The 23,035-nt window shown below is 48.2% G+C and overlaps 1 protein-coding gene across 4 annotated transcripts in view; it reads left to right on the forward strand.

Annotated features, from left to right (window-relative positions):
• WIPF1 (WAS/WASL interacting protein family member 1) overlaps positions 1-23,035 on the forward strand; it is a 129,561-nt gene that overhangs the window by 71,098 nt on the left and 35,428 nt on the right. Inside the window, exon 1 of one of the 4 annotated variants that reach the window (XM_002712298.5) lies at positions 14,113-14,316. The exons of the other annotated variants lie outside the window; for them this stretch is intronic. The gene's annotated coding sequence lies outside the window, so the exon portion shown is untranslated. Of the gene's footprint in view, positions 1-14,112; positions 14,317-23,035 lie in introns of those variants that run through there. 4 annotated transcript variants of the gene reach the window in all.

The raw sequence follows: 23,035 nt of genomic DNA on the forward strand, positions 1-23,035 counted from the left end.
CTTCCAGGTCTCCCACGTGGGTGCAGGGGCCCAAGGACTTGGGCCATCTTCTACTGCTTTCCCAGGCCATAGCAGAGAGCTGGATCGGAAGTGGAGCAGCCGGGACTCAAACCAACGCCCATATGGGATGCTGGCACTTCAGGCCAGTGCGTTAACCCGCTGCGCCACAGCACCAGCCCCCAGTACTTCTCTTTCTAGAAAGCCCTCTGCAGCTCTGTGTCTTGTTCTTTTGGGCTGGAGAAGTCTGGGAGGTTGAAGGTTGTTGGGCCCGGAGTCAAAGAGGAAAGGCAGGGACAGTCGGGACGCTAACAGAGGAGCTGGGTCAGGGGCTGGGTGGGGTACTGGCCAGGGTGCAGGGCTTGTTGGCCATGCTGCCCCAACAACTGCTGGTTTGCCTTGCCAGGACAAAACTGCCACCCAATAGCTAAGAGTAGCATCCAGATTGGCTTTTGTTTAATTGTTGTTTAATTTTATTTTGCTTTTGTATTGAATGGGGGTAGAGGCCAGGGAGAGGCCATTTAGATTAAAAAAGCAAAACAAACACTTAGCCCATTTATCTTCCCGAGGGTGTCCTGCAAAACCTAAACCACATGTGGTTTTTCATACCTAATTTTCATGGCTTGTTATTCCCAAACTAGTCAATATTTAAGTGTAGCCATGGAGCTGCCTTTTACATAAGCCACCAAGTGGTCATTCAGTGAGAATGGAGCTGAAGCAGAACGAAATGGTCCGAGGGTTTGGGTTACACAGCTTCTGTGCTGCAAGGAGCCAAAGAAAAGCAAAAACAAATCTAAAACACGCACACGAAGTGGGGTTTCTGATCACCTGGGAATCACATCTTCTGGGACCTGCCTATGTGTTTGGAGTGAAAGGAACAGAGGCGGTGCTCACGCTGCAGCAGGAGGCCTTTACCGTGGCCTGATAGGGCGTCGACCCCATCAGAGATGGCCGAGAGGTGTTTCTCTCCCAGTCATTTAGGATCCAGAATGGCCATGTGGGCAGCGGAAGTGGGATTGATTTGGGCAGAGTGAATTCTGTCTTGGCCATGCTACCTAGGGAAGCCAGGTCTGCTGAGAGACAGAAAGAAGCCTCATGCCTCAGTGACACGTCTAGAAACAGAGTGGGAAATCTGCCCCAGGGCCTGGTGGAGGGCAGAGGAGGGGGTCTCCACGGACCCCTTCTGCACCTCGCAGGCTGGCTGAGCTCTCACCAGATAGCTCTTCAAGACTGGAAACAGAGCTCAGGAATGCGGACATTTCTAGAACCACCAGAAGTGGCTTGAGAGGCAGAGAGAGAGAGAGTAAGAGAGCGCTCCCATCCACTGGTTCACTTCCCAGATGCCCCAACAGCCAGGACCAGGCTAGGCCAAAGCCAGGGGTCTAGAACTCAATCCAGGTCTCTCACAGGAGTGGCAGGAAGCGTTATTGAGCCATCATGGCTGCTTCCCAGAGTGCGCAGTGGCAGGAAACGAGTCAGAAGCTGGAGCTGGGATTTAAACCCAGTACTCTGATATGGGGCTGGGACATCCTAACTGCTAGGCTACATGCCCACCCCTGTCCCTCCCCATGGTGCCTTTTTTTTTTTAGGATTTATTTTATTTAGTTAGTTAGTTACAGAGAGGCAGAGGCAGATAGAGAGAGAGAGAGATCTTCCATCCACTGGTTCACTCCCCAGATGGCCACAATGGCTGGAGCTGTGTGTATCCCAAGCCAGGAGTCAGAGGCTTCTTCTCGGTCTCCTACATGGGCTCAGAGGCCCAAAGACTTGGGCCATCTTCCACTGCTTTCCCAGGCCACAGCAGAGAGCTGGATCGGAAGAGGAGCAGCCAGGACTTCAACCAGCACCCGTATGGGATGCCGGCACTGCAGATGGTGGGCAGCTTTACCCACTACACCACAGTGCCAGCCACACAGTGCTTACTTGTAATAGCAATATTTTGTAATATCCTCTTCACAGTCAGTGAACCTGGCCTCACACACATAATTTCCCAAATGTCATCTTCATTAAAAAGAGAAATGAATTTATTATAAATTCAGTTTGTGAATGATCAGTACAAATGATTAAGCAACAAAATGAAGGCAGTGGGCAGATGTTTGGGTCTCTGCGGAGAATTCGTGAATGTGACAGCTGCCTCTGCAGACTAACTCAAGTTAGAGACTCACATGCCACAGTCCATGGTGACCTTGGGCACTTGCTTTTCCAGAAGGGCCAAACAACCCAGTACAAATCTCATAAAACAAAATATTTTATTTATATGACATTTGCATTGGTGGAAAACTCAGGGAATGAATCCAACTGTGTAATAATTATTTATAATTTGAGTTAAGGTCTGGTTTCAGGAAACTATGAATGTTTTTCCACTTCTATTAGCAGGGCTTTTGAAGGTCAGACCGGACACTTCTTTGGTGAGTGGCATAGTCTGTACAGTGTGGATGGCCCGAGTCCCAGGAAGCACCCCCATTATTGTGACACCCACTAACACCCTCACTTCCTGTCCTCGTGCACAGTTGTTAGGTCTGCCTCTTCCAGGCAGCTGCTGCAGCCAGGCCTGGTCTGAGGGCCCCATGGGAGATCTGGAGTGGCTGAGCCCTGCCAGTAGTGTTCAGGCAGGGGATGTCAGGCGCAAAGGTGCAGACCAGAGCTGTATCTGCTTCCCCCCTGGGGAGAGGCTGTAGGTGTCCCTGTGGTTCTGACCTCCAGTAGGAGACACCAAGAAACAGTTTACAAAGCTACAGAGAAGTCTGAATACGCAACAGTATGATGTGTCTGTCCCTGCCCAAGAAGAAACTGTGCTGACCCCAATCTGGTCTTCATGCCTAGTGACAGGTAAGCAAAAGGGATGCCCAGCTGTCTGCATGCCAGCGCCTTCTCCTGGCATATATGTGCACACACATGTGCATGGCAGGTTGTGAAAATGGGACTTTCCAGCAATTTGCCCCTTGGGTGGTAAGAAACCACTCTCTATGGTTCACACAGGGTTTCCCCTGTGGGCCACTTGTATTGGATGTTGGTGGCCAACCGGGAAATTTTTGCATTTTCATTGTTACCTAAGACAAGAGGGTGCCTTCAAAAACAGACACGAGGGGCCTTTCCCCAGGTGAAGGCATTTTTCCCCAAAGAACCACGGTTAGTGATGTTCCACCCTCAGCATTTTTACTTGTTTGTTGTTGGCTTAGCATGAAGCTGCCCTCTATCCACACGGAGAGACTAGGATTGCCGCTGTGCCCTCGGCACCGGCAGCAGTGGGCATGAGGTGCACGAGAGCCATAAAATACAGCTTTGTTGAAGCCAGCATTGTGCTGTGGAGGGTAAAGCCACTGCCTGCGAGCCGACGCTGGTTCCAGTCCTGGCTGCTCCACTTCCATTCCAGCTCCCTGCTAATGGCCTGGGAAGGCAATGGGAGAGGGCCCAAATGCCTGGGGCCCTGCAACTATGTGGGAGACCCAGAAGAAGCTCCTGGCTTTGGCCTGGTCCAGCCCCAGCTGTTGCAGCCATCTGAGGAATGAACCAATGGATGGAAGATCTCTCTTTGTCTCTCTCTGTCTCTGTAACTCTATCTTTCCAATAAATAAATTAAAAAAAAAAAAACAGATTTGTTGAGTATGAGTGCGTGGACATGCTGGGAGAGTGGTCTTTCTAGATTGTCCTGGGGTCTCCCCCCACCCCCAGGTGTCTCCCTTTTCTCCTTCCAAGCTTGTCACCTCCCATGTTCTCTCCCTGATGCTGGCTAGTAGCACTGCTCCAGCAGGAGTGGCCCAGGCGTTGGCAGGTCTCCCTCATGTCTTATTAAGTGGCAGTCCTACATCACCTCTGTCAGGAGAAGCAAGGGTGTTTGTGGAGGGGCAGATCCAGCACATTTCTGCTTTACCTGGGCACCTCCATGCCCAGAGCCAGGTATACGGCAGCATAATCACAACCCCAGGTTAAGGATGGATGAAGCTAACCTTGGAATTGGAAACTTTCCAAGTTCATTTACAAATATTTATTGATCACCTGTGATATGGCAGGTGTTCTTCCTAAGCAGCTGGGAGATGGCTGTGAACGAGACAGAGTTCCTGAGCTCGTGTAAGTGTGGGAAAAGGACCCCAGGATGATCCAGAAGACCACCCCCATAGTGGTTCACACACTCCTATTTAGCAAATCTGTGTTTTAAGCCTCCTGCATGCTTGCCAGCCAGTACCCCAGGGGCTGAGGACACAGGAGCAGGCCTTCCAGTGGGAAGAGCAGGTTGTGCACAAAAACTGCTCAGCATGGACGCAGCGAGGCAGGAGGCCAGAGAGCAGCCAAGAGAAAAGTGTCCTTGGAGGAGGGATAGCAGCATAAGACAAAGCAATGGGAGAGACGAAGGCAATGCGGGGTAAGATCAGAAGGAGCAGGAGAGGGCTGGACCTGGTGGTCCTCACTAGTTGTGGCCAGGACTATAGATTTCACTCAGGTAGGATGGAAAGCCACTGAGGTTTTGGCGTCTGCAAATTTTTTCTGAGCCCCAGACCTGAAACTATTATACACTACGGTAACTCTTGGCTGGGGAGACATCTAGCATGCTGGGATTGTGAGCACTAAGACTCCAAGAATGAGAAGCTAATTTAGTTCTTCAGTCCCACAGGCCACAAGACTATCTGTCTGGTCAGTGCCCTGTTTTAAGTGATGGCTCCCAGCAGAGTACACTCTTCTTGAGAATCTATAGCTGTAGCCCCACGCTGGAGTGGGCTCTGGGTAGGCCAGGACTTTCCAAGGCTGACGTTGATTAAGCACCTGCTAAGTGCCCTCCAGGCATCGTGCCAGGGGAGTCGGTGAGTGGGACTGGACCAGGCCTTCCCGTCACACCCGTGCTGTCTGGAGTGGGGTTGTCCAGGAAGGCAGTGGCTCTGCAGCACTTGAAATGCTGCCAGGAGTGAAATGCACACCCGTGCCTGGAGACTTTGTGTGAAAGAATGTAAAACATCTAATACTTTTCAAACCGGTTCTAGTACATGTTATAATGAGACTGTTTTTGAAATGGTGTGTTAAATGTGTTGTAATTTCATCCATTTCTTTTTGCTCTTTTCAATGTAGCTAGTTGAAAATATAGAGCTGCATGTGAGGCTTAAGTTCTGTTCCATTTGGACAGTGCTAATCAAGAGGCAGGTGGTTTGCTTTGTTCTTGGTTAGAATTTTTTTTTTTTTTTTTTGCTTTTTTGTTGCCACTATTAATGGCACTCAGATTTTGAGAATTTTACTCCTTTTCTAGGAAGAACTACTTGGTTCTGAACCATTATAGGGAATCACTCAATCTCTATCCTGTTTCATCCAAGAGCAAAAGAGGTCATTTTGAGAAGTGAAAGGTAGCTTCTGTAACTCCCAAGTCTGAGCATGTTTGTCAAAGTGAGAAAATTATTTGATTTATGTGAAAGACAGAGAGACAGAGATCACCCAGATGCTGGTTCACTCCCCAAATGCCCACAGCAGCCAGGGCTGAGCCAGGCTAAAGCGGGAGCCTGGATCTCCATCAGGGTCTCCCACATGGGAGGTCTTGGGACTCAAGTACTCCCTGCTGCCTCTCAGGGTGCACATCAGCAGGAAGCTGGAATCAGAAGTGGAGTTGGGACTGGAATTCAGGGACTCTGCTAAGTGATGTGGGCATCCCAAGTAGCACATTAACCACTGTGCCAAATGCCTGCCCTGAGAAACCTCCCAGCAGCCTCTAGTGGATGCAAAAGGCAGTGAGCCATGTCTCTCCCTCCCTCTTTTTAAAGTTCTTTATTATAGAAACTTAGGAACCTCTCGCCCAACTTCAGGAACGATCATTCTGTCTGAGCTGTACCCATTCTCCTTTCCCCTTTTCCACGTTATTTTGAAGCAAGCCCAGAAGTGATAGTACTTCATCCACAAATATTTTAGTGGGTATCTCTAAAAAATTAAGATTTCTGTGTAAAAACACCATGACTACAATGACATAGACACGGCCAAAAATTGGCAGTATATCTCAATATCATTAGCTATCCAGTCAGTATTTACATTTGCAGTTGCTTCATTTTTTAGTGTATTTGAATCAGGATCCAGAGTGTGTCCACCTGTCACATTCGATTGCTGGCCCTCTTGAGTCACAGGTTCCCCTTGGGCTGACTGCACCATCTTCATTCTCTGTGCTACAAGGTCACAGTGTGGCTAGCATAAGGAGGTACCTCGGGGCAGGTGCTGTGGCGTAGCAGGTAAACCCGCTGCCCTGCAGTGCCGGCATCCCATATGGCGCTGGTTCGAGACCCAGCTGCTCTACTTCCGATCCAACTCTCTGCTGTGGCCTGGGAGAGAACTGAAAGATGGCCCAAGTGCTTGGGTCTCTGCACCCACATGAGAGACCTGGAGGAAGCTCCTGGCTCCTGGCTTTGAACTGGCACAGCTCCGGTCTTTGTGTCCATCTGGGGAGTGAACCAGTGGATGGAAGGCCTTTCTCTCTCTCTCTCTCTCTCTCTCTCTCTCTCTCTCTCTGCCTCTCCTTCTCTCTCTGTGTAACTCTGACTTTCAAATAAATAAATCTTAAAAAAAAAAAAGGTACTTCAACAAGTTCATAGAAAATGGAATTAGAGATGTTTATTTTGGTTGCAAAAAAGCTGCAGTCCATGCATGTGTGGATTTTTCGTACTACACATTTTCCATGAACTTTTTGAAAACCCCTTATACAACAGGTTCCACCCCACATGTGTTAGAGTGACTCTCCTTGCATCTCCTTGGTTCAGAATGAGTCACATGCCCATCTCTGAAACTTGGGCAGGATAACCCCAGGGCTACCCTTGGGCAGGACTGGTCATTTTTTATTCTGGAAGTCAGAGTAGAGGCCAGAAGATCAAAAAGAGGAAGATCTGTGGATCTCTCCCCATGTCCAGAGCTGTCAGTGTAATTCAGGTGTGGGTGCTGGACAGCCCCAGAGCACCAAGTACCCCGTGTATCCATCACTCACATGCTTATCTTCCCGTCATTGTCCAGCTCCAGAAAGCCACCACCACGTAATAAATGGCACTCATCCAGCAGCAAAGAGAATCCAGATCCAGCTCCAGCTCCAAGCCGAAACTCTTTGTTGGGTAATTTACTTCTCGCTCCTGGGTTGGATTCCAAGACATATGGTCTCCAACCTAAAATGGTTTGATGTAGAATTTTTCCATTTTACCGTGGTGCAGAAGTGTACCCCTATAACCATTCTGTTATTCACTTTCAGTATAATGTTCAATAAGTTATGTGAGATATCCCACACTTTATTATAGTATAAGCTTTCTCTGTGTGTTGAGTGGGCGTTTAGCCATCCGGTTCAGACACCTGCATCCCATATCAGAGTACCTGGGTTCAGTTGCCAGCTCCAGCTCCTGATTCCAGCTTCCTGCCAACGCAGACCCTGGGAAACAGTGGTAACATCACAAGTAATTGTGTTCCTGCCACCCATGTGATAAACCTGGATTGAGTTCCCAGCTCCTGGCTGTGGCCCTGGCCCGATCTCAGCTTTTGCAAGCAGTTGGCAGTAGAAGGGAGCTCTCTGTCTCTCTGTATCTCTCAAATGCATTTTTTAAAAAATAGGTTTGTGATGGATTATTTTGTCCCACTGCAGGTTAATGCAAGTGTTCTGAGCACGTTTAAGGCTGGCTACAGCAGGCCATTGCTTTCGGCAGGTTGGATGCGTTAAAGGCCTCGTCAGCGGAGGAGCATCTGCATGCCACAATGAAAGTTGCCGTCCTATTTTTCAGACAAGAGGTCGTAACTGAATACCTCTGCAGAGACGGTGGGGAGCCAGGCTTCTCCTGTGTTCCAGACCTGTTTCCTGCTGTGGTCCTTACCTTTCTGACCCTCTTGTGAGTATAGCAGAGAAAATGTGGGTTTTCCAACCCATAAAGCTTCTAATTACTTGACTTGCAAGTATCTAAGTTGTTCTGGCAAAACAAAGCCATGTTTTCCCTTCTGTTCTTCAAGTCAGTCCCCAGCCTAAATTTCTCTCTTCCCTGCATATCTTACTCAAGGACACAAGAAGTAGTCAACACGTTCTAAAGTCTGTCTTAACTGTGAAAGTTTTATTTATTCATTTATTTTTATTTGAAAGGTGGGAAGCGGGAGTGAAAGAGAGAGAAGGGAAGCGAAAGAGAGAGGAAGAAAGGCAGGCTTCCATTTACTGGTTCTAATTGCCCACAGCACCAGAGCTGGGCTAGGCCAAATTCAGGAGCCCCAAAGTCTATGTCTCCAGTGTAGGTGGCAGGGACCCAAGTATTTGAGCCATGATCTGCTACCTCCCAGGGTGTGCATTAGCAGGACCCTGGGTCAGAAGTAGAATGAGAACTCCAACCCATGCACTCCAATATGGAATGCCGAATCTTAACAAAGCTATGCCAATTCCTACCCCCAGAATTTTTTTTTTTAGGATTTTTAAAAATTTATTTAAAAGAGTCACCAAGAGAGAAAGAGATCTTCCATCCATTGGTTCATTCGCAAAATGGCTGAACACCCAGGACTGGGCCAGGCTGAAGACAGAAGCCAGGAGCTTCATTCAGGTCTCCCTCGTGGGTGCAGGGGCCACTGCTTTCCCAGGCACATCAGCAGAAAGTGAGATCAGATGTGGGGCAACCAGGATTCAAACCAGTGCCATGTGGGATCGCCGTGTGGGATGCCAACGTTGCAAGCAGTGGCCTAACCTGCTACACCACAAGGCTGGCCCTATACCCCCTAAATTCTATAGAATCCTTTAATGGTATATCATCAGTAGGTTCATGATCTTAGACTAAAAGCTGATGTAATAAATATGGCATGTCATATAACAAGGATTGACGGTTTCTAGCCTCAAAGAGCTGGCACAGCCTACTCCCAACCTTAGCCAGCCAGCCACATACTTCAGGGTTCGTATTTTCACCACTCACTTCTGGTACCAATTCCTATATCACTTAAGGTGCTTTGTATTGCTAGTGACAGGAAACCTGACCATACTAAATTAAGAAAAATAGATGATTTTTTTTTTTGCTCATGTAAATAAAAAGGCTAGAATCAGGGCTGGCTTCAGGTACAGATAGATTGAGTTCTCAACCAGTATCTGCAGTACTTGGTTTTTCTCCGTCTCCCAGATCCCCATTTTGTTGGTCTCCATTTCAGACCGCATGTGGGCCAAGGTTGGGTGCAGCAGGGCCAGCCCCTGCATCCTCACAGGATGGTGCTTGCCGCTGGCCACAAGTTCTGTGATTCTGACAGCATCGTGGCCTATGCCTTGAAAAGTGTCCTGGGCCAAATGAATGCAAGACCCTGGTCTGGCAGCCCTGAGTCGCGTACCTTTCCTACGTCTGGTGTGGGAGTGAATGCCTCTCCAGACCACATCATCTACCAGGGAGGGAGGATTCTCTGAGCAAAAATACACAACCGAACCAACGGACATCCTTGTCAGTGGGGTGAGTGGCAGCTGAGCTGCCAACACGCAGTATTGTGTTTTCTGCAAAAGAAATTATACCAATTTATAGTGACAGGGCATGGAAAACTGCAAAATTTGTTTGTAATTTTTTTTGTAATTATTTTTAAATGGTTTACCCTAGGTTAATTATACTGATAATTATGTGGGAAGAGGATTGTTCCTTTCTTTCTGCTCTTTGAAATCACCTGACTCGTGTATTTCAGCATTGTGTAAGCAGATTCCTCTTAAGAGGCATACATTTAATCAGGTGGTGTTTCCTTTTCCCTCTAAAAAGCTACACCAGGGGGCCTTTTGCAACTGAAGAAAGTGTTTTTAAAACTGAGGGATGCCTAGTCCTGTACCCAAGTGCCTGGGTTTGAGTCCTGGCTCCACTTCCAATTCCAGCTCCCTGCTAATGCACACCTTGGGAGGCAGCAGGTGTTGGCTTAAGTATTCAGGTCTCTGCCATCTACATGGGAGCCTCAAGTGGAGTTTGTGGCTCCTAGCTTGAGCCTGACCCAGCCCCAGCTATTGCAGACATATGAGGAGTGAGCTAGTGGATGGAAGAAGGCGCGCTCTCTCGGTCTCTGTCTCTTTCCCTTTCAAATAGATGAAAATATATAAATAAAAATAAAGATCTTCCATCTTAAAGAGAGTAACTGAGGGAAGTCAGTACAATAAACATCACTCCACTACCATGGCAGATACTTCGCTAGGATGGGTAGTCATGGAAACACAAATTGAAAACCCAGAGTTGTAAACAATGACTGTCCCCAGTTTTGTGCACATGGCTGTGGTACTGATCCAGCCTGAGTTGATGTGGGGCCTGATTCCTTTTGCTGCTTTTCCCACACTGTTGCTTGAGGATCTTCTGTCTGCTCCTGGCTTTTCATTTCTGTAGATTAATATGGAAAATTCTTTGGCTGGTTGGAGAGCCTAGTGATTATTGTTTTCCTCTGTCTTCAAGCTCAGACTGAGCTATGAATTGAATGGGGAAGACTTATGCCTTGAAAATTCGAAGTCCAGAATGATGATTGTCTTAGTTACCTCAGGTTCTCAGTCCTCCGATATCCTGGGTCTTTGGTGATGACTGCTACAACCACACAAACACGGCCCTCCACTCCCCCGCCCCACGTCCCGCCTTGTCCTTTGCAGAAATAAAATCCTGCAGGCATGGGGCTGCCCAGAGCTGGAAGCCAGCACCTGTCCCCCACTTCCTTCTCTCCCGGCCTTGCTGCCACCAGCGGTGTGACACGGGCAAGTCGTTTACCCTCAGACCATTGCCTCACCTGTAAACAACAGTATGTACTCAGCTCTGCAGTCTCCTTCAGCCCTAACGTTCTTCATTTAAAAAAAAAAAAAAAGATTTATTTATTTGAAAGGGAAAGTTAGAGACAGGGAGAGACAGAGAAAAAGAGATCTTCTATCTGCCGGTTCACTCCCCAAGTGGCGGCAAGGCCAGGCTGAAGCCAGAAGCCTGGAACTCCATCCGTGGAGTGGCAGGGGCCCAGGTACTTGAACCATCTTCGCCACTTTCCCAAGGCACGTTAGCAGGGAGCTGGATTGGAAGTGGGGCAGCTGGGGCTGGCACCTGCTCTCACATGGGATGCCAGTGTCCTTTCTTAATTCCTTGTCTGCTGGAAAAGCTGACACTACTTTGGGAGCCCTGCTTTCATAGAGGAAGGGAGGGCAGAAAGCACTACTGCATTGGACACCTGTGCGTCATCTCCTGCAAAAGTGGGCCCACGGCCTCTGAGGTCCTCCACGTGCTTGGAACTCTTCCCCCATCCACCAGGGACCTCTCCCTCTCTTCCTGCCTTATTTCCTCCATCCTTGTGTTTTCCTCCCCTCCTTTCTGATTGGTTCGTTGGTTGGTTGGTTTTCAACCTTACAAACCCACTCTTCTTTCCCCATGGCCCAATGACATAAAGCCACCCGCACTGCATGAGGATGCATGGCTGAGCGCACTGGTGGCCGACATTCCGATCTGCTAACCTTTCTCTGGACAACTCCCTTCCAGCAGCTTTTCCCAAGCTTACTGACGTCTACTCTTGACGTTTCTCATTTATGTTAAAAGAAAGCTGGGTTATGGTGGAATCTGTGAGGGACATCGATTTTCTTATTCTTTCACTATTGAAAACCCAGCAGGTGTCAGGTGCTGTAGTAGAAACCAGGCAGACAGGGCCCCTGCCCTCAGGGGGCTTTCTCCCTAATGGGGAGACACGTGTTGAGTGAGCCGTTCATGAAATGCCGGCTGCTGACATGCGCTGTGCATGAAAGAAAAGGAGAGTGGAGATGGGGTGTGAGGTCACGCATTTTTGCTGACATCTGAGAAGGAGAAGGAGCCAGGAGAGGAGTTTGCCAGTAAGAGGGCATGTAAGTCTAAGGCCCTAAGATGCAAATGAGCTTGGTGCCTTTAATGTATCAAAGGCTGGCAAGTCAATTAGCGGGAAGAGGTGTTACCTCAGAGGATGTCTGAGGGTGGGGGAGGGGCAAATCTTGGGGGTTCTTGAGGGCCTGGGACAGGAGTTTGGACTTTTTAAGGAAAATGAGAACCCATTAGAGGGATTTACGCAGGGGAGGAACATTATCTGAGCTACGTCCTGTCATGCGTAGTTACACACCTCAGAATGTGTCCACAGTCCACCGCATTTACAACTAGTCATTAGATGGGGCAGGCAAGAGCAGGTGTTTGGTGCAGCTTGGGACATCCGCATCCCATGTCAGAGTGCCTGGTTTGAGTCCCAGCTACTAGGGACATCTACTAGGCTTCCAATTCCATCTTCCTGCTAATGAACACAGTGGGTGATGGCTCAAGTACTTGTGTCCCTGCCCCTACATGGGAGACCTGGATGGAGTTCTTGGCTCCTGGCTTCAGCTTAGCCTAGCCTTGGCTGTTGCCAGCATTTGGGAAGTAAGCCAGTGGATAAAAGAGCTCTCTCTATCAGTCTCTCTGCCTTTCAAATAAAATGAAAATAAATCATCTTTTAGAAAATAAAGTAGACGCAAACTCTACACTACCCCCTTTCGTGTCTTGGGGCTTCCAGCCTTCCACATGACACAGTGGCTTCTAATTGAGCTTTCCCTAATGGCCGAGAATAGCCACGAACTATTTTTTTGTGTACTGAGAGTGTGTTTGCAAAGGAGGTGTGGGTGTGGTGGCCGGCTTAGAGAACTTCAGAAATAATGCTGTAAACAGGCACGTAGAGAAATGATCAGCTCGCCCATGTTCCAGTTTTAGACTCCACCACAGCAGACTTCCCCGAAGACTCACTCAGGCATTTACTTGGTGGTTGATCAAGTGTTTTATCTTCCCAAGGGTTCATGGAGCAGCAAGTGAATGATTGGTGCAGGCCTCACCTTTGTGCGGCCCGTGCCTGTGGTGTTTATCCCTGTGTTAGGTGTGCACTGCACTCCAGATCCCGCATTGGATGAGACGAATGCAGCCCTTCAAGTGGCCCCAGGCGGAGAGAGACCGTCCGTTGTTACCCCTGGGTTCGCCACTTCCGGCAACTGTGCCGGTGGCCTGACGTCAGGCACTTCTCGTGCAATCAGACTCACCCCAGGCAGTTCTGACTTTGAAAGCTTTGACAGCATCTGTCTCTGGGTAGGAGCACTTCTGGTGTTTGGGATGGGGCTCTCTAAGCCGTAGGGAATTTCGTATTCCTGGCCTTGCCCATTGAATCCTATGGTCTCCTCCCTGCATCAATCCCCACCTCCAGCTAAAAATGCTTTCCCACACTCCCAGCAGCTTAAGAGCCACTGGATCCATCCCAGCGCCATGACTTTACAGGCAAGGGAATGTTGAGTGGCTGTGGCTTTCCATACCTCTTTTCTTTAAATCCAGCTGAATCAGGACCCAGGGCGAGATTTTCCAGGGAGGTTAGTTTCTGAAATATGCCTCTGTGTTTCCTTCTTCCATTGGATACGTACTTCATGGCATGTGTTGCAAATATAAGTCAGAATCTTTCCGATGGGTCAAGCAAAATGAGGAGCATCTTCAGAGCGTTACCTGGGCCACTCCAGGTCTGGGGCAGTGCTTTGTACCCACCTCGTCTTCTGTCGGAGTCCCTGAATGCCGAGAAATCGGACTTTGCTCCTTCTGCCTTTTGTCAAGCAGCTTCTGGGCGAGGGGTCGTCGCCCAGGAAGTGTGGAGGACACAGCAAAGTGTTCTGGCAAGGCGAGTGCGCTCAAGCCGGGTGTCCTGCGGCTTGACGTGGACACCACAGTTGCATCTCGGAACCCATTTGCCTTGATACACCTGACCTGCTCCCCTGGCCGCCTGGTGACTTTCTCCCTGCACACTTGAATGCTCCATGAATGAGGAAGAATCACTTAGCCTGATTATCGGTGTTAAGAGCTTTTATTTCTTGAGTGACTTTTCCTTATTTCTAAATGGAATAGGCAGCGTGGCGAGTGGTGCTTTCACGTGGAATTTTCCCAAGGGAATCTCAAGCTCTGCACAGTGATTTCTGTGGCGGTGTCCAGAACAAAGCAGGGCTGTTGGGGAATGGAGGAGCTCACCTCCCCTGGTCCCTGTCCCAAACACCTGCTCACGCTGGGTGGGGAGGAGAAACACCTTTTTTTTTTTTTTTTTTTTAAGTTTAGGGTGTGTTTTTTTTTTTCCCTTGCTTGCTTCTTAAGGGTAAAACCAATCTAGTTTCTTTTTCTGTAGCAAAGGAAGAAGGAACAAACAACAAGTTAATCAGACAGGAAGCGAATAACCACAGCAGGACGCCTGCCTCTGACTCAGTCACACTGAGCGCGAGGCCAGAGCTGTGCTCGCGCATGGCTGCCCCTAGACGACCCTGCCTGGGCCTGAGAGGATGATGGATTTTTCAGGGACAGTTTGCTCTCCTGGCTCGGGTCCCTCCTGCTCTCTGTCTGCCGGTGGCCCTGACCATGCCTTCCACGGTGCCCCGTAACGGTAAGAAAAGTTGTGTTCAAACCAAATACGTTTCCTTCATCAGCGAGATGGGAGAGTAAAATGGCTTTTAGTGGGCCACAGAATGTTGAGATACGGTTGTGTGGTTTTCCCTGGGAGACAGTGTGATCTGTTCCTGTGGCCCGGAGGTGACTGTGGGTGATCCACAACTCGTGTTTGGAGCCTGAATGTGAGCAGGATTTTCAGTGGAATTGTTCCTGACCACTGGACGTGCCTGGGCCCACAGGAATTTCTTTCCTATTTTCCCATTTCGAATGGGGGCTCCTGTTGGCAGTTACCCCTCTTCAGTGCAGGCTCTTGCTGTCCACACAACTGCTTTGAACCTTCAGTCTGGCTGGCAACCCTGAATGCTTCTAAAGCAGAAGGAGTCGTTGGAAGCCTCAGACTCCAATGCCGGTGCCACGTGCCTCAGCTGTTTCTGGTGCTGCAGACATTTTTCTGAAGTTCAGATCCCACACCATAGCAAGGCAGAGTCTTTTAGGAAGAAGACAGTTCATCTTTTTTTTTTTTTCTCTAATTAAAGAGTGAGCATTCCATCTGCTAGTTCACTTCTCATGCCCACATAGGCTGGGGCTGGACCAGACCGAAGCCAAGAGCTTGGAATTCAATCCAGGTTTCCCACGTGAGTTGTTGGGACCCAACTACTTGAGCCAGCACCACTGCCTTCCAGGGTCCACACTGGCAGGAAGCTGGAGTCACGAGCCAGAGGTAGGAATTGAACTCAGGCACGCCGATGTGGGACATGAGTGTCTTCACTGGCATCTTAACCACCAGGCCAAATGCCCACTGCCAGTTTGTTTCTGCGAAGACTTTGCACAGCTACTATTAAATTCTATAGCATTTTTATAAGCATTTATATTTGATGTGATTACTATTTTGACATAAAAATTGTAATTTTTTAAATTGCAGCGCTATGTAATCAGAGACCTACAGAGCAGTATTAAAGAAACTTTTTGTATTAAATTTTTTTCCTCTAGGATATGTATTTTAAAAAGGCAGTGTGACTTATAATCCTTTTCCTCCTTGGAGAAATAAGCCTTAACAAATTAATTGGGCACATTCCACTTTAATGATTTAATGGCATAACTGGAGTATACAGAACAGGGAGAAGTGATGAACGGAGAGATGCAGTAAGAGTCCAGTTAAGCAAAGTAGGTCATTTTGCCAGAGAGAGAAAGAAGTGAAAGGCCAAGCGAGGAAGGTTGGACAATGAGAGGAAGTGAAGCTGGGGCAGGTGTTGAGGCCGACGTGTGCGGAAGCTGTCCTGTTGCAATACACCTGCGTTGTGTATCTTAGCGTTTTATTTGTTAACTTCATAAAGCTTTGCTGTTTCTGAACTGGAATATTCTCTAGTTGAGATTCTTCTCTTTAGAAATCTGACGAGGTTAATTGATTTACTTAAAATCACAACCAGGTTTTGAAAGCCCTTTGAAGAGTTTATTTATGGGCTGCGTGTTGACGACTGTAGCTGCCGCAGTCGCTGCACTCTTAGGGGTTGCACACCCTCTGGATGAACTGCATTATCCAGGGAACTCCCTGTGAAAATGACTCCCTAGGGTCCGCAGCAGTTTCACTCTGAGTTGATGGAATCAAACTCTAGATCTGGCCCATAGGTCTGAACTTCCGCAGCCTTTGCTAAAATGTAGCCGGAAGCGAGCTGCCCACTTCCTGGACGCTTCAAGTTCAATGCTCTTTTGAAGTCTGCTTAACAAATTTCACTGGTTCTTTAAATTGTGGTGATACGTTTTTGCTCTAAGGTGGGGCTCGTTTTGTTTCTCCAAATTATCATGCTTGTACTTGTTGATGGATAGAGCATTGCACTTGGACTGCCACAAATACGTGTCTGTATCTGGCAGCCTCAGTCCTGAGAATTAAAACTGAGCAAATATTTGAGTAGGGATTGCCTTTGCCAGAATGCCTGTCTGGGAAATTCCAGATGCATTTTATACATATCTCCTCTCACTGTTCTTTGGTCAGACAGAGGTTTGTATGGTGGACACACATAGGCCGGAGTCTCTGTCAGCTCCTGGTTTCTCTCTCGTGGGTAAACGGGGAAAGGTGGTCGTATTTCCTGGCCTCTTACCATGTGCTGTGCCCTTTACTGTGGCTTATTTTATGTTTAACAGATGGCTACTACTCACTAAGCACTGTCTTACTGAACTCTTGAGTAACCCTACTGAGTAGGCACCATTGTCACCATTTTATCACAGAAACTGGATCTAGAAGGCTAAGTAGTCTGCCCGGCCGCTGATAACTAAGCGTGGAGGAGGTTTGCCTGTTGCCAGGCGCCTTTCCCACAGGTGCAGCTTGGAGCCACTGAAATAAACTTTCTGGGGTTGTTGTTGTTTCTGAGGTCTTTTTTCAGTTCTGGGAATCTGGGATGCAAGTATTTTGTTTTAAATGTCACCACAACAATAAATATCTTTAAGATGAATACTTTCAAGTACGAAATTTTCCTAAGTCTATTGACCTTTTCAGAAGTAAAGTTGGTGATGCTTCGGCTTATGTTGCAAGGCTGTATTTTCAATGGTAAAATGAATGCAGTATTTTAAGCATGTTGACATACATGCTGTGTGTGTGTGTGCGTGTGTGTGTGTGTCCTGCAGAACAGGCGGATCTTAATTCTCTGGTAAAACTTGATGGGTTTGGGTGGGCAACATACTGCCCGCTACAGAGTAAGCTGCTGCATCCCACACTGGAACGTCTGGGATTGAGTCCCACCTCTGCGCTGGGTCCATCGTCCTGCTGCTGTGCATGCTGGGAGGCAGCAGATGATGGCTCAAGTCCTTGGCTCCCTGCCACCCACATGGGAGAACTGCATGGAGTCCTGGGCTCCTGGCCTCAGCCTGGCCCAGCCCTGCAGACATTTGGGGAATAAGCCAGTAGATGAAGATTCTTCACCCCACCCCCACTCTTTCCCTCCTGCCTTTCTCCCTCTCTCTCCCCATTCAAATAAATAAAAAAAAGGCACTTTAAAATAAAACTCAATGGGTACTGACAATTTAGGAAAGTTTCATTTTGAGATTTGAGCCACTGTAAGAGAATGTTGGGGAGACTGGAGAGGCAGAGGGAGGAAAGCCAGGGCTTTTCCTAGGTGAAGAAAGGGCAGAGGGTTTCCTTCCCTCAGCTGGACAACAACAGGTGGGTGGGTCAGTCATGGTTTTCTCTCCATTAGAAGGGTCTTGGATGTCTGTGCATTTGCATTAATTTTTGAATTAAATGCGTGTGATAGTGGGATTTTCTAGCGTTGCTTCTTAACAGCCTTTATTTCCCCAGCTGTGTCTTTTCTGGGAAAGCTGTGAATTTGCATCCAAGGTCCTTTCCAGTCTTAATGACATTATAGATGCTTCAGAATGTCTTGTTTGGAAAAATGCCTCTCTCCTCTCCCCCAGATCAGCTCTCTAAAACAACTCTCAGAGAAGCCTTGCTAAGATAGCTAGGGACCCCTCAGAGTACAGGAGAGACCCAGTCCTTTGTCATTAAGAGCTGCCCCAAGCAGAAGCGACGTAAGCTCTTCTTGTTAGTCATGCACATGCATTCTTCCACGTTGTTTTAAATGATAGTCACGAGAAAAGAGCAGGTGCATAGTTGAGAATTGAGGGCTTTCACACGTAACAGGTGTGCGTTCCACAGGCCGCTCTGGTGGAGAGTCACAGTGATTGGCAAGGAACAAGGCGGGGCTTGTCAAGAAAAGCTGCCCGTCTCTGCCTTGACTCGCTGTGGGGTCCAGCTGCCTTTTCTGTTTTCCCTCTTGTGTTGATTATGCTGTTGCTCTGAGCGAACAGTAACACTGAGAGAAAGAAACCTTAGGACTTTCTAAAATGGCCGGAAGACATGATTGGGGCAGGTGAGGGTGGGGTGAGGCAAGATGGAGATGTGGCCTCGTGACCCCTGTTGTAAAACAGAAACTACAAGCAGCTGTGGCTGGGAAGAGATCATGCTGAAGAAACGATGACCGTGGCTTACTGTGAGCATCGCTTTTCCTGTTGAGCGTTCTTAGAGGAAGTGAAGAACAAGGCCAAGTCCATCTTAATTAGTTCCAGTGGTCTTTGGATCTCAACTGCATCCAACTAAGTGTGCATCAGGGAGGAGTCTAAAAAACAGAACCAAGAATGATTATGAGTAGGAGTCCCAGGCTGACTTTGAGCTAAATGCTTCTATTTTTGCAGTGTAATTTGGAGTGGAGTCATTGCCTTTGTGATGCCTGTCCTTACAGTTGTCTGTCATGGTTGTCGTGGCCCAGTATGAACTAGAGAGCCTTTTCTCATGAAGACGCCATTGAGTAACACATAAATTTCCTTCTGTTAATGTGTTTTGGTCAAACAGTTGTATGTGTGATTGTGTATACATGTGTGTGTGTGTGTGTGTGTGTATAGAGAGGAAGAGATATTTATAAGCTAGACACATACACGTCAAAATAACTCGAGTTGGGGTGGGCATTTGGCACCACTTGGGACACTCACATCCTACACTGGAGAGCCTGGATTTGAGTCCCAGCTCCACCCCCATCCCAGTTTCCTGCTGATGTGCACAGTGGGAGGCAGCAGGTGTAGACTCAGGTATCCCTGCCACCCATGTGGTAAACCTGGACCGAGTTCCCGGCTCCCAGCCCTGGCCTGGGAGGTGCTGGCATTCCCAAGGTGAATCAGCAGATGGGATATTTCTATCTCTTTGCTCTCAAATGATAAAAATTAAAAACAAAAACCAAAGAACAAAAGTTATCTATGAGTACTATTACCCTCAACCCTTTTTCATCTAAAATTTCATGATTACTGAATGCTTCCTTCAGTGGCTAATATAACTGCAGCGTTTTGTTTTCATTTTTGTGTTGTCTGTTCTCTGCAATGGTCCTTTTATAAGTGGGGGTGGGGGGGAAGTCTCAAAAAGAAAAAAAACAACTGAAAAAGCCAAGAGCACACAGGACACACATAAAAGAAAATGAGCTAAGAACATTAAAAATAAGCAAAATATAAGTGAATATAAGTAACAGAACAATGAGGTCAAGAGCAGTTAGACCTGTGGGTTTGTCCTATTGCTTTATTTCTGTGCTGTTCCCTGCTCTCAGCTACACACACACATGCACGCACACACACACTCACAGCAAATAAAATATTCTTCTACCAATTCAACCTTTTTGAAAAAAGAGTTCGCATTTCCCCCGTTCAATTTAGGTAGGATAGTACTGAAGGGTAGCTTCTAATGGGACTTGTAGGACATAGTGCTTTGTGTTTCTAAATGATCCAAGCAGTGAAAAAACATACCTGGATAAGGCCGCTTATGTCTCCTCCAGTAACCCCCTCCCTGGCTGCAGGATCAGAGACTGGCCTTCCAGAGGTGGCCGGCTGCACTTGCTGGGTGCTGTTGGGCATCTCTCCCTCCTCTGTAGTGTGGGCCTCACACGGTGAGATCTAGAATGAATACAAGGTTGGCGATGAGAAACCGAGAGCGAATTCTGCTGATCCCACAGAGATGGCCCCTTCTGCACTGAGGTGCTGCTGCTCTCCTGGATAAAGCCATTGGGAAACCATGCATTAGTTCTGTGGGGCGAGACTGGACGGAACTGCGGGCTGTGGGGGAGCCTCTAGGTGGCATGACATTGGGGAGATGATGTCCCCTGCATGGGGTGGGCAGTGGGCTGAGAGGTTCTCTTTCCCGCCAGGTGTCCCTAGGAACCAACATGACAGGGTTAGCAAATGGGTCCAGGCTGCCACATGCCCTCACTGGTCTCAAATCAATGTGTGATGTCTCTGAGTGTTAAACCATGATGTTGACTGAATTAACAATATAATGAAACCAGCAACCAACCGTTTAATTCACAGAACTAGGAGATTCCAGAATTTCTACATATTTTTATAAAGTGTTTAATTTTTATTTATTTTCATTTTATTTGAGAGTGAGAGAATCTCCCATCCACTGATTCACTCTCCAAATGCCCTCAACAGCTAGGGCTGGGCTAGGCCAAACCAGAAGCCCGGATCTCAATCCAGGTCTCCCATATGGGTAGCAGAGATGCAGCTACTTGAGCCCATAATTTCTTAATATTGATGTATATTTGTGGGGGAAAAGGGGTATTTAAAGTCATTTGCGCAAAAAAGTTTGCCCTGTTCCCTCAATCCAGAAATCCAGTTCCTTTCTGAAAGGTTTATTGGTAGAACCCTTCCCTTACCTCAACTGTCTTTCACCTAAAACTTGATGATTTTTAAGTTATTTACTCTGCTATTAAAGGCTTGGTGACCCCTCACATACTCTAGGGACCATGTGGATGTTTATGTTTCTTTAATGTATGACAGTCCAGAAATATTTGGGGTGAGAAATCAACTGAAAGGCATTAACTCAAAAGTGATTTTCTTATCGTTTCTACAGTGGATACCAGAAAAACCTCTGTTTATAAAACTGTGCTAGGACTGCCACAACCATATTGCACAAGCCAGTCGGACCAAATAAAAGAAACAGGCAGGGGCAGGCTTGGTTTCTCCTGAGGTCTCTCTCTCAGGCTGGTGGATGAACCTTCTTGCTGTGTCCTCACATGGTCTTTTCTCTGCATGTGGACATCCAATGTCTCTTCCTCTTCTTCTTCTTCTTCTTCTTCTTTTTTTTTTAAGATTTATTTATTTGAAAGGCAGAATTACAGAGAGGCAGAGACAGAAAGAATCTTCCATCCACTGGTTCACTCCCCAAATGGCCACAGTGGCCAAACTGGGCCAATCTGAAGCCAGGAGCCAGGAGCTTCCTATGAGTCTCCCACGCGGGCGCAGGGGCCCAAGCACTTGGGCCATCCTCCGCTGCTTTCCCAGGTGCATTAGCAGGGAGTTGGATTGGAAGTGGAGCACCCAGGACTTGAACCAGAGCACATATGGGATGCCGGCACTGCAGGCAGCAGCTTTACCCCCTATACCACAGCATCGGGCCCTCTTCCTCTTAGAAGGACACCTGTCACATTGGATCAGGGGCCTCAGCTTACTGGTCTCATTTGAACTTAGTCACCTGCTTAAAGGCCCTATCTCCAAAAGCAACCACATCCCAAGGTCCTGTGGTCAGGGCTTCCACACGCAAACTTGCAGAGGATGCAGTTTGGCTCCTAACACTGTGGGAACAAGAGCCTTTTCCATCCCTGGGGCTTTCCTTTGTTCATGTACAGCCCAACTCACCAGGGGAACACTGGAGAAAGTCTCACTTTTCGCTGTATAAAATGTAAGTTATTTAAACATTGACATTTTTTAAAAATGCCCATTAATTCTCAAAGGAGATGTGTTCCTAACAGTTTGGTACCTGGGTGGGTGGCAGGCAAGGTTCAGCCCCTGGCCAGACGTGGCCCCAGTTGTAGGGAGCCTGGCTGGGGTTGGGGGCAGGCCACGGGGCACAGCGCTTTCTGATGCAGGACAGAGCAGACCGCACTTCAGCAACCGCTGCCCTTGTCCTTGCCCTTGTTCTGGGGCATCCCCTGACCTGAGGATGGAGCTGCCTCTGTGGCCACGCTCCGCTCAGAGGCAAACAGCACATGCAGCCAGGCCCAGTGGGCAGGCTGCCTCCTTCCCAGCCCGTGCAGCTCTCTGCAGCTGCTCTGGGCAAAGCCAGGGCTCCTAGGCCAGCCCCAGTCCATCCCTCAGCCGCAAGGCACTCAGGGCCCACCCTCACCTTGGGAGTGGCTCTCAGGCAGCCCACTGAGGACTCCCTCGCCTGAGCCGTGCCAGCACCTTGCCTCCCACCATTCACAGATGGAAAGGGAGGCTCAGAGAGGCAACTCTTGTCCCAGGTGACTGGGTGGCAGAGCAGGGAGCGAGGACCAAAACTGACACAGGAGCCATGTTCTCAAGTTTTCATTTGCTTGACTATACTGGTGTCTGGCGCAGCCCATGGGACTCCCTCTCTGTCTGTCTGAAACATAAAATAGTGTGCAGAGGAGTGCAAAGGAAAGGGATTCTACTGAAGTACGTACTTCGTTCATGTGTTTAAACAAGATCTAGCCATAGCTCTAAACGCTGCCAGCATTTCAGAGATCTGCAACAGTTGTAATTGATATAAAAATATCACATGAGAAACGATGCAAGAATCTCAGGTGGTGCCAGCGCTGTGGTGTCGCAGGCTAAGCCTCTGCCTGCAGTGCCGGCATCTCACATAGGTGCTGGTTTGTGTCCTGGTTGTTCCTCTTCTGATCCAGCTCTCTGCTTATGGCCTGGGAAAGCAGTAGAAGAAGGCCCAAGTGGTTGGGCCCCCTGCACCTGCATGGGGGACCTGGAAGAAGCTCCTGGCTTTGGATTGGCTCAGCTCTGGCTGTTGCGACCATCTGGGGAGTGAACCAGCAGATGGAAGATTTCTCGCCCAGTCTCTGTCTCTCCCTCTCTCTGTTAACTCTACTTCTCAAATAAATAATTTTTTTAAGAAAAAGTCTCAGGTACAGTGGTTTGTGGCTTATATTTATAATTGAAGGAAATGCTAAATTTCAGTTCAAGTTTAATGGAAATAACATGTACTTTTTTTTCAGCCAAATTCACAAATCCCTGAATTCCATACCTTGACCCTGTGGGTACAAGGGTCCAGGCAGGAGGGCATACTCTGGTTGGAGCTGTGCCCTGTGCAGAGGTCCCTCTGAAAGGCCCAGCTCTGGCTCTGATGGGGGCTGACTCCACGAGAGGAGGGAAGCCCCAGTCTCCCAGGCTTTAGGGTCCTTCCCTGGGGAAGTCAGGGCCAGGAATGTAAGTCC

This window comes from Oryctolagus cuniculus, chromosome 3 (assembly GCF_964237555.1).
Source record: "Oryctolagus cuniculus chromosome 3, mOryCun1.1, whole genome shotgun sequence".
NCBI lineage: Eukaryota > Metazoa > Chordata > Mammalia > Lagomorpha > Leporidae > Oryctolagus > Oryctolagus cuniculus.